We start from the raw sequence: 12,561 nt of genomic DNA, 5'->3' as shown, positions 1-12,561 counted from the left end.
ACAACTGCTGAATTCAACTCATAGCAGTCCTTAACCAGATTGGAAAAACACATAATAAGCTATGAGACTAAATTTCAACTTGTACCATAAATATGTTAAATTTTTAATTTCATTGCCACTAATACACATTAGAATATAGTATTAAATGATATATGATTTAGCACAATCATATATTGAGTTAAAGTTTGCTTAGCTTATCAATACTTTATGGCCTCATAATATGAAACAACATCATTTCCAGGCAAGAAATGATGTGAATATACTTAACAGTACTGAATCATACACTTTAAAATGGTTAAAATAAATTTTGTCATGTATATTTTACCACAATTTTTTGTTTTCAAAGTACCAGCGTGTAAAAGATCATTCTAAAGAAATGGTTACCCTGGTTCCTATTCTCCAAAAGCCTTTAATGTATTTGGGGAATCAAAGAGCTCAACGAATACCTACTGAATGTCCATTTCTATGTATTAGATTTGAACCAAAAATGAACACGACATCAGTATTGTTCTCAGGAAGCTCACAAACCAACAGGAATCATATCCATAGGCAGACATTTATAGGGTGCCTTCCATATGCACAAGATTTAGCAAGGCCAAGAGGGCAAACAGGTGCTGTCTTATTTGCAAATACCCACACAACAGTGAAGGCTGACCAATGTTGACCTGAAGAATTCCGAGACTCCACTGAAAAAATGTTTTATGGTCATTTAGAGTGCCCTAGTAAGCAGGGGAAAGGGTGACAGTGGCTGTATTTGCTACCTCTCCCAGCCCACAATACAGGGGACATTTAAAAACCCAAGATACTGTTCTATCAAGGGCAAGATTTATGTGGCACAAGCTTAACTCCAAGAATGGGCTATTTCACCAAATGGAAGATGTGTATGGCATACCATCAGGTGGACTGGGCACTGGGAACTAGATTTCAGGGCCCACATTGCCACCGACTAGCTGTCACTTGACTTTTCTGGGTCTCAGTCTTCTTTCTATAGAGAAAAGGTTGAGCTGGTCAGTGCTTCCCTGCCATTTTCACAAAAGCACTGTATGATGGAGGCAGGTGAACATATATAGAGGCATACTGCAAAGCAACCACCAAAAGCTTGCAATGTCTTCAAAGACGTGTTTTATATAAGCACACACTTCATTCTGTACTATAATGAAGCTTTTATACCATCACCATGCCACCTCAGGAAGATGTTTCATATCTGATTTGCAGCACACCAGGGGAATGGATGCCCAAGTTCTGATGACTCACACTTTTGCAAAATTCCAAAGATAGTCTCTATTTCCTTCTGGACTCAGATTTCCCTCAAGGTCTATACCAATCATCTTGAAAGAAGAAATTGAAAAAGGACAGTATTTTAAAACCCAAAGTGCTGATTTAACCTCATTTTCTACGCTCCTGAAAATTCAAGAAGGCCATGTGTCATTTTTTATTCAATATATGCAGTGAGATGCTGGATACATTGACTAGGATTACAAAGACAAATCAACCAGGCCAGCAGGAATAGGAAGCACAGCCTTGGCTCTCCTGCTGCGTTCCCAGAGCTGGCTTCCACCCTGTACTACAGGCACCCCGTATCAACCCCCTCCTGTCCACTCAGCCTGCAGGATACACCAATACTGTGCCATCCAAGGCACTACCCAATTCTGGACCTGCAGACCCACATGGGAAGAGCTCTCTCCACACCTAAAATGAGCCTTGTAAGAACTCAAAATAAAAAGCCGTGGCTCTCTGTAGCTCAGATACAGCACAAAGGTCTGCAGATTGCCAAAGAGTTTTGACATGTTGCCATCTTCTCTTTCTTCTTCCAAGTCCCGTATTTCCCCTTCCTGTCTTCATCAAGACAACGTATACTTCACGGCGGCCTGTGGACTGCCCTCCAGTTGCAGTCTTCCATAGGGAAAGTTAACCTTGGACCTGGCCCCCAAAGGGTAACCTCTGCTGTCCACCGGACTGAAAAGATAAGAAAACTACAAAAACTCCCCAGTGTGAGGGAATTACGTTCATATTTTACTTTAAGAGACCCATAACAGTAAAGGTTGATGTTGATTGGATGTGCCAGGCACCCTGCTAAGTGCTTTATCCTCACCTTTAATGTTCACAACGCTTTGAGATAGGTGCTATTAGTACCTCCATTTGACCAATGAAGACAAGTAATTTGTCCAACATCAAAATCCATAGACTGTAAAGGAGCTGGGATTCAAACCCACATCCATCTGCCTCAGTGAAGTTCTTACTCCTAATAAAGCAAACTTTTACACAACTACCGAGTAACTTAGAGCTAATGACTTATTATTCACTGAGAAATTAGAAGCAATGGAAAAACCTTATGCCTTTCCACCAGGACAACTAGCCACCTACCTGCATCGGTGCCCCTTATCTGGCCTTTCTTCCTCATGACTGTGATGAGCTACCCTTGCCCCAGTCATCAGGCCAGCTCCCCCACGGTACGTTCTCTCTCACGTACTTGTTTGGTGAGGTCACACCAACAGTTCTCCCCTCTCTTGCATTAACTTTTCCTTTTTGACTGAATCATCTTCATCAAACCAGCTCACTATAATCTTCTCCCATGTCAAACAAAACAAAACAAAAACCCACTATTTCCCCTTCCAGTCCCCATGGCTCTGCTCCCCTCTACAGCAAAACCCCTCAAGAGTTCCTATGGTCTCCAATTCCTTCTCTCCTGTTCTCTCACAAACCCACTCCAATTAGGCATTGCTCCCACTCCCCCTCATCAGTGCTCTCACAAGGTCGCCAGTGGCTTCTACACTGCCAATCTCGTGATCAAATCTCAGTGTCATTTGATATAAATGATCTTTTACTTCCTTTCTGAAACACCATCATGTGGCTTCCAGGACCACACACTCCCTCCTTCTCCTCCTGCCATAGGTGTCAGTCTCCAGGGCTCTCCCTAACCTCCATGTGTAGGGACACCATAGGGCTCCGGCCTTAGTCCCCGTCCTTGGTGCCCTCATCAGTTCATCACTCTAAACACAACCTAGAGGCTCCTCTACTTGCATCACCAATCAAACCTTTCCAACTGAATTTCAGGCTTTTAAATTCAATTTTTTAAATTGACTCAGCTGCTTACTCAACTGCCTAAATAACTCACTTGGTTGTCTAGACACTACAAACCTGACACATCTAAAACCATACTCCTGCCCTGCCCCCAAAATTTATTCCTCTCACATTTCTCCCCAAACCATAATAGAACTCCATCCTTCCAGCTGCTCAGGTCAAAAACTTTGGACACATTCTTCTCTACTCTGTCTGTCCCAACTGATATCTAGTCCACAGGAAATCCTGTTGATTCTACTTTCAAGACATATCCAGAATCCAAGAACTTTTTACCATCTTCATTGCTGCCACATTGGTCCAAAGCACCATCTATTTATTACAGGAGCCTCCTAGTTAGTATCATTACTTCTATCCTTGTCCTCATACAGTCTACCCTCAAGGCAGCAGGCCAGAGAAATCCATGTAAAATCCTGGTGAGGTCACTCTTCTCAGAACCTTCCAATGCTCCCCCCCATCTCATTCATGAGTAAAAGCCAGTCATTCGATGATCCATAACGCCCTATACAATCTGCCTCCAAGGAGGCTTGCTGCTTTGCCTGAACATGCTTCTGCCTTAGGGCCTTTGTGTTTGCCATTCTTTCTGCCAGGAATGCAGCTTCACCTTCTCAGTAAAGTCTTCCCAGGTGGCCCTATTGCCGACTACTTCCCTCCCCATCTGTACCTCCCTGTTCCCTCTCTCCACTTTATTTTTGCAGATCACACCAACCATTCTCCCCTCCCTTGCATTAACACTTCTGCATTAATTATTACTATCTAACATAACACACCTTTTTGTCTATGATTTGTCTCCCCAGTCAGAACATAGGCAGGGATGTTGTCTATTTTGTTTCCTGCTGTAGCCCCAGCACTAGAACCATGCCAAATACATAGTAAATATTCAGTGAATATCTGTTGAATGAACAATTTCTATAGGAAAACCCCAAAAAGCTGGCCATGGTTTCTCTGACAGGTCTAGAGCACATTCCCCTGATGTTCAAATAAAGACAAAAATCCCTATTTCTTTGGGTTAAAAAACAAGTATAAATCAACATGTACACACACACACACACACACACATACACACAGAGAAATAAATGAGCTTACAGAGCTTACATATTCTACGATATTGAAAAACCTTCTCAGGTGGCTTCTGGCATGGCTGCTAAGCTTGGGGAGAGGGATCATTGTCTCTCAGACCTTACCTCCCAGATCAACCTGAATGAGGGTCCTCACAATGCCTCTCCACATTCCTACAACCCCTTCTCAGTTAACCTCTGTAGCAGCCCTTTCTAAATAGAGGGCAAGCCTTAGAAGGTACTTTTCTTTCTAAGCTGGCTTATCTGATACAGTATCTGAAATGGCTTTCCCATGTTCTTGGCATTAAAATACTTCTCTAGTCTGGGATTCCCAAAAGTCCTCCCTCAGTCTTGGCACCATCTAATTCAATAGGTGTCTCCTTCAGCCTTCCCCAAGGCTACTGTCCTTGTGCCTCTAAAAGGCCCAGCAGTGCCCAGACCCATCTCTCTTTGCACTTGTAAATTCACGGAAGTCTTCTTCATTTCATCACCCAGGTCTTTAAGCCTCTCAACTTTTTCAAAGTATCGTCTTAAGTCAGCACCTGGGCCTAGTCTCAACAGCAGTAATGAGGCCTCACTGGCAAATATTAATACTATCCCTTTCCTAGAATTATGTCTCTGCATGTCCACCTGATCACTTCTGAGCCTCTTGGAACTCTTCCTTTTTTGAAAACTCTTGGGGCTGGGCACGGTGGCTCACGCTTGTAATCCCAACACTTTGGGAGGCCAAGCCGAGCTGATTGCCATAGTCCAGGAGTTCAAGACCAGCCTGGCCAACATGGTGACATTCTGACTCTACTAAAAACACAAAAAACATTAGCTGGGTGTAGTGCTGCACACTTGTAGTCCCAGCTACTCATAGCCAGAGGCAGGAGGACTGTCTAAGCTCAAGAAGGTCAAGGCTGCAGTGAAGTGAAATCGCATCACTACACTCCAGCTTGGGCAAACGGAATGAGACTCTGTTTCAAAAAAAAGAAAGAAAGAAAGAAGAAAGAAAGAAAACTCTTGGGTTTTGTGTCACAGCAAAGCTGGATTCCTTAGGTCCAATCAACAGGTTTTCAGCACCTTTGATTGGAAAACAATGGCCTTTTTCCTACCTATCTCTAATCTCTCTGGAGCCTTGTAGAATTCTAAACATTTCCATTTCACAACTTTTATTGTTTCGATACCTTTGTTCTAAAGGGACATACATAATCACATTGCCAGTAAGAGGCCATCACCCGACAAGATATATCAGGGGAATGGGGCCTAGGGAGGATTTCTTACTACCTTCAGTAAGGAGGAAGGAGAACAGAACAACTCCAAACTCTCAGTGCTGCTGAATGGGGCATCCATACCAGAGGCCAACCATTCCACCCCTTGGCTGTGATTCACTTGGATAAGGATCCTCTTGTTAACTTTACATCACAATACTTTAATGGCAGCATATCCGGAAGAGAGGGGCTCCAGATTCTGCAAGGACAAAGGAGGTATTTGGCTCAGGAAAGTTTAGGTTCGGTGATATTCTACCCTCTGGGTCTGCAATGTTTATTATCATTTGCATCTCTCTCTCTCTCTCAAACACACACACTGAAAACAACCTCAGTACAAATGAACGTCCTTTTCAAAATGAAGAAACCACAGCGACATTGATATCACGGAGCAAAGCAAACACAGCTCTTGGGTAAAGAGGCATTACCGGGTGCTTCCTTACTCTTCAAGAAATCACTAACCAGTGTGCCCCTTTCAAATTATGGCAAAGTTTATTTTTATTTCTATACTCCTAGGCTTAGAAAGCATGTTTCTCTGAAAGGCTTTTCTTATACTATATCTGAAATGGCTTTTCAAAAAAGTAAGTTTCAGATTGTATGACATGCAAAATATACTAGCTGGTTGGCAAATAAACATGCAAGCAGATACCCATGGCTCCATGTCACGAGTTTTTGCCCTTTGTATTTGCGTTTAGTGGTACTTCCTCCCATTCCCCCTAATTCAGAACAGTCGTCTTTACCATTTAATTGGTTTGAGAGACTTAGTTTTCTAAACAGTCTTTTTGCCAATTTAGGATGAGATGGAGCGATAGTGGGATCTAACGTTGGATTCTGGCATGGGGCTGAACTGGGGAGGGTCTGCTGCCACACTGTGGCCTGTAAACAGTCTTCTACAAACATGCCAACCTCGGAATCGGTACGCTGGTTTGAGATCATCTTGCTTTGTTTATCTAAATGGAAAAGCCAGACAGCAGATTTGATGGTGGTTATCAAGCCCTGTTATTAGGTTGACAGGGACCCACGCTGGTGCGAGGCCCATCTACCTGGCCCAGTTCAGGGCTAATTAACAATTAGCCTTTTAACTTAGTTCCAAGAGATCAGTGTTTGCAAATCTAAATGCCAGTTTAACAAACAAACCTGCGAAGGAAACACTACTTCCATACTTTGCCCACATACTTTCCAACCTTAGGCAGTCTTGTCATCAATAATCCACAAGCTCCTTAATAGCAAACATCAGTGCCAAGCAAAAAACTAAGAAGAATAAATCGTCTTCAAACCTGCCCTGGGTGTTATGCAAGTTATCCAGCCTCCTAGGGATGGAGGTGTGGGGGTGCTTTCAAGGTCACAGAGGTCTAAGAAGGCCTGGAAACCAGACAGGTGGTATTCCTTAGCAGTAAGCCCATCCTGTAACTGCACCACCCACCCTCCTTGGGTATCCAGCCCGCAGTCACGCCCCGCCATGTCTGTGCACCCATCTGTCCACTCATCTCTGAACACTGAGACCTCACTGGGATTTATCTATGGCTTAGTGGCTACAAAGGGCTGCTAAGTAGAAGGCACAGCTCTTCTGAGACACACTTTCCAACTGGAGAATGGAATGGAAGAAAGGGAGAATGTACACTTAAAACCAAACGTGATGAAAACCAAACCTAAAAGGAGAAAGCACACACACAACACAGACCGGGAAGCAGGGAAGATGCAGACTGAAGACCAAGTTTGCCCAACATGCCACGGCCACTGCACCTCTTACAGTCTTGGCTTCCTCATCTATTTAACAAACACAAAGTGCTCACTCTGGACCAGGACTACTCTAATGTGCGAGGATCCTAGCTTCACAGCTGAAGGCAGGAAGGCCTAGGAAGGTTAGGAATCCTGCACAAAGTCATAGCTAGTCAATGGCAGAAAAGGGTTTGATCCCACCTGGCTCTAGGCTCTGCTCTTAGTCACTACTTTATACTCTGCCTTCTGTGTAAAGGAGAAGAGCTAGTCTGACTCAAACGAAGAAGACTTTAAGAACAGATTCTTGGAGCACACTTATGGAAACTGACGTAATAGATCTGGGCTGGGCTGAGAATCACACTTTTATAAAAGGTTGCCCAAGTAGTTATCCTGCAGACCAGCCAGGTTTCAGAACCCCTAAGCTTCCTTCCAGATATAAAGTTATTTGATTCCTGAGTTGTACCCAAGCCCAGAAAGGGAAGATGGGCACTGGGGGCTGAGACTACATCCACTTCCCACTGCTGCAGTACTTAATCTTTACCATCATCCTCCCAGGAGCCAGCGGGGGTGCTACACAGATTCCCAGATCCCACGCTATGGCTCCTAGACTCACCCCTGGAGTGGGTAAGCAGCCTTCCCACCATCCTACCGAAAGAGTTAAACATATCCAAGACTCCCTTACTATCCTTGAAGAAATAAACCTACCACTATCAATTCACAAGTGACTTCACACATGTACTGCACACTTCCATTTGACTCCCACACTCCCGTCTAGTTGCTCTCAGAAGGATCTCTATTCCACAGCCATCCTTCTCTATCCAGCCTCATAACAACCAACCACCTCAGCAAGTCCTGAATAACCAATGCAGTGTAGGTCAGCCTGTATTTCTGGGGTTAGGTTCTAAAGTCTGCCTTTAGGGCAAAAGCCAAGTGTAACTTAAAATCACTCATGAAAATCCCTTAGCTGGAATCCCCGCCTTTGAAAAATCAAAAACCAAGAATTAACTCTTGTGCGTTTCTTTGCTAAGTTTATAGCTTCTGTTTCCTCAGAGGCAGAAGATACCAAGGCCTGAGCAAGGAAGGGTGAAGGGTTAGAGAAAGGGATTTCTCCCTCTCTACCCTCAGCAGAAAGAGTTGATTTCACAGGTTAAATTGAGTGTATAATATCAGCCTCTATTGTATTTGCAAGGCATATGCTAGGTGCTAGCAGGCAAAGAAATGAATGTAAGACCCCTGCCCTCACCACACAACCTATAATCCAGTTGGGAGAGATTAGATCATCTCGTAAAGATAGTGGGTAACAGTTAAGCACAAACCATCAGAATTGTCAGACACAACGTGCTACAGACATCCAAAGGAGTTAAGACATTGCTTTAGTGTAGAATGGGGAAATTTTAAACTGATTCTTAAGCTATGATTATATTCTTAAAATGGGCTAAATTCAGCACTAAATCAGTGTTTCAGGCACAATTGACCCTGTCATCTAAGCCTACGACAGTATTTTCTGTTTTGTCTCACTGTCCCTCTTGAAAATACCAAATAATTCACTGGCCTCACTGTCCACAGTAATATGGTGAGCCGAGGTCTTCAGGGAAGCATGCACAATTCTGGTACTATTTGGTTATTAAAGCTTAAATTAAATCTCAATATATTGTTATGCTAAGAGAGTCTATATAACTGAGAACACAGAATAACCGCTTCTTTATAATAAAGGAATCCTTTTATATGAGCATTTAACCTGACTTCCTCAACAAATTATTTATACCATATAAATATGTTGACCCTTTTTTTCCCCAACCCTGTCATTACTTGGTCTCACACCAGCCTGTGTTAAAATTAAACTTGCCTATTTCTGCTTTCTTGCAGAGTCCTAAGACTTCCTGTAAGTCTCGCTGCCCGTTTTGGCTTTTTCTCTACTCTTAGCATTCAAGGTGACCCAGCAATCCCTGGAAGATGGCCCTGGGCCACATGGCACTCCGAGTGAATAAATGCAAGGAAGCAAGTGCTTAGGTACACATCCTGAATACAACTCTGATTCTTGGCTAGGTATAGCCACATTTCACTGGGCTTTTTCTGAAGGGAATGGGGCGGGGGCAGGCAAAAAAGGATGGACCCAGAACTTGTTCCAAGGCCAGCTGGAATAGCATCAATAGTAAGAGTCCAGGCACCAATATTTAAATAGATAGACCTGACCTATGCATATAGGAAAGCAATTTGATAAATCAACACAATATAGTACACTTCCAAAATTCAGACGCCGATTTCTCCAGGTCTGAAGAACATATCTGGCTTTTCCATTTAAAGATGGTATGAGCACCGGTCAGAGACATCAAATTCAAATCCACATTCCGTTGAGATTCTGCTCAAGCTGAACTTTCAGCTTCGGTTTCTTCATCTGTAAAGAGAGGCAGTTGGACTAGATAATCTCTAGTTCAGAAAATATGATTTTAAGAGATGGAACATGACAAGTCTGAGAAAAGTCAAGAACAAACCTAGTAAGGGTCAGAACAGAAGAGACAGCGGGCCTGGAGCATTTCTGGAAGACGGTGGTGATCAGAGAGAGAGAGAGACCCCATAAAGAAAATGACAGTTGGCAGAAATCCAAAATGACTTCATGAAACTCTCTCTTATAGATCTCCTTCTTCTAGGTTCTTCCCTGTGGTCATATATAGAGCCACCTCTTCCCAGAAGAGCTAAGAGTGATGACTCATAGGCTGGATGTCATCATATACCTTCCACCTCTGGAGATGATTCAATCTTAACTACCTAAGAGAGATTAAAGAGTCCAAGGTGCTCAGCCCCTGACCTCAGTCACTCAGCGGACCAACTCGGCTGACCATTGAGTAATCTTTTGGAGCCTGAAACTTCTTTAATATAGAGCCTGAAAACCTGGATGAAGTTTTACGGTATCTACTTCAATTTTACAGTCTCCAAAGCTTTAGGAACACCTGACATGTTCTGAGGCTCTCTGACACAATATTATTCTGCCATAAAGTCATAACTAGAGTTTAAAATGTGACTGAATAAAGGCACTATAGAAAATTTAAACTACAAAAATTTATGATAGGTCTTCTATGATAGTGCATTTATCTGACAGTCCCATGCATCTTTGATATTTTACTTCTCCTTCCTCAAAGTCCCCTGTTCATTAAACTCACTTTTGTTATAAGTCTAATTAAGACCTATTAAAGTTAAGTTGCTTTGAACATGGATTTCGTAAACATGACTGAGTTGAAAATATCATTACCGCAAAACAATAACCTTTGGCTTTACTCTGAGGCAATCTTACAATCACAGAATGTTTAAGACACCTTGTAAGGTACCTGACACACAGTAAGTACACAATTACTGCTTTTTAAATGATCATTAACAGCTACCATTTACCAAGTACCTATGCCAGGCAGGCATTAAGCACTTTGCATATTATCTCTTAATCCTCATAATAACCCCAGTAAGCAGTAATATCTCCATTTTACAGATAAAGAAATTAAAACTCAAAGTAAATTAACAGCTGCTAATAAAAGGCAAAGAAGGAATCTCAGCTTAGGTCTCTCTCCCAGCAGGTCCCTGAAAGACCCCCACTGAGTTTTTCCACAGAATTTAGGAAGCTGGTCCAGAAGTTTTCTCAATCTTACTGGCTCTGCCATTTACACCCACATTCTTTACTGTCAAAGGTGACAATGGCCTGTGTGTGCTGGTTCTCCTGGGAAGACCAATGCTACTCCTGAAGCTGGAACACTTTACGAAAGCATGGGGGTGGGCAGCACGTGACATAAACCACAGCCTCTTTAAAGCGTGGACACTGCCTTTGGACTCTAGGAAACACACAGTCTTCCTTATACGGGGCCTCTCCCCTCTGTCAGCTGCTAAAAAGAGCATTTCTAGAAGGCATCAGACCCCACTGCAGGCTTATCCTTACCTCCGGAGGAGTTGCCTCAGCTCTAATACCAGAGAAGCCCAGCAGCAGTAACAAGTTTTAGCAAGCATGCTGCTAACCTTCACGACACAGATTCCTGGCAAAGTCACGTTTTGTAAATCTCCACTGCCAGGATATTTCTTGTCACAGTACGTTTCCTTCACACTTTTTGCTTGAACAAGTATTTCAAGGAAGCCACCGGTTTCAGTGGGCCTCCGGTGCAGAGAGAGAATGCCCAGGAGAATGAATTCCCTCTGCTGGCCCACAATCATTTCTGCACTGACAAGCTCAAATTCTACACACCAAGTATTCGAGACAATAAACGTCATCCATTATCTGAGTTAACAGGAACCTTTCATTTCAGATTTACAGCTTAACAACAATTATTTCTGAGAGAAAGCAGAGTATAAGCAGCTGGCCAGGCATACAGCCTCAGACCACCCTCCTAGAGCCTCCCCACCCCCAGCTAATTTCTGTGCTTCACCTAGCAGGTGTTATCAGAAAAAAACAACTGACTAAAATTCAGGGGCTGCAACATTCACGAATTCCAAAGTTGTTAACCGCTGAAATCCAGAGGTTTCCTCCAGTTCTAAAATCCCATTCGCCTCTCCTAAACACAAAATCTCTTCACTGTGGCTGCACTTTGCTTTCTCCGGTCTGTTGGTCCTGGAAGGTCCTGGTTCAACTCAAGGCCTGGGTGGGGAGGGGAGACCTTTTGTTGCTAGAGCCTATTTTTCAGTAGCACAGATCAAGAATGCAGCCCCATAGCGATTAAGACGACTAAGCGCCAAAATACCCTCTCTGGCTTAAATAGCTCGATCATGTGGGAACCACACACTGTTTAAGAAATAAAAGGAGAGGCCCGTAGTGCCGGTCTCCACTTTCTCCTGGGAGGTTTACCGCTACGGTCGGGGGTTGTCCCTTTCAAACCTTGTTTGCAAAGTCCAGGCTCAGATCGGACATTTTGCTTTAACCCCTTGGCTGTGCCCGCCCAGCGCAGGAGCCGAGCGGGTCTCGGGTGCGGCCGAGTACTTTGGGGGCTGGGCACATCACTCAGACTTGTTTTCTCAGCTGATCTAGCTCAGAGAACAGGTGCTTGGTTAATTCCTTTTTTTTTTCCAGGCGCGTAAAAGTATATCCTAAGGAGCGCCCCCGCCTTGCTGGGAAAGTCATGCAGGACACATGGAAAGTGGCTTTCCAACTTGTGCGGGGCGCGAGTGTGCGAGGGAGACGGGGTGCATAGTGAGTTTGGGAAAGGCCTGAACCATCCTGGAACTACGCTCCCTGCAAACCCACAGCAGAGCTGCGGTGACCCCGCACCCCAACCCCGCCCCAAACACACACGTGAAGCTCAGCAAAGCGTGCCACCTGCCGGGGTCTCAGCAAACATGCCCGCAGGGAAGGACCGGCGGAAAGCACTTTGTTTGAAACAGAAAAAAAAGTAAACTCTCCCGGGGCCCAGCCTAGCCCTCCGGTGCTCCTCCTTCCCCAGCTGAATGGGGGGAGGCGCCGCGCGGAGCAGGTCAGGGCGGGGAGCGGA

General features: G+C 44.0%; 1 protein-coding gene across 1 annotated transcript in view; it reads right to left on the bottom strand.

The window, feature by feature from the left end:
- The window catches only part of ITGA6 (integrin, alpha 6), a 78,894-nt gene that overhangs the window by 65,536 nt on the left and 797 nt on the right, over positions 1–12,561 (bottom strand). The gene's annotated exons all lie outside the window — the stretch shown is intronic.

This window comes from Colobus angolensis, unplaced genomic scaffold, assembly GCF_000951035.1.
Source record: "Colobus angolensis palliatus isolate OR3802 unplaced genomic scaffold, Cang.pa_1.0 Scaffold247, whole genome shotgun sequence".
In the NCBI taxonomy this organism is placed as follows: Eukaryota; Metazoa; Chordata; class Mammalia; order Primates; family Cercopithecidae; genus Colobus; species Colobus angolensis.
This window is presented reverse-complemented; position numbering and strand designations above follow the sequence as displayed.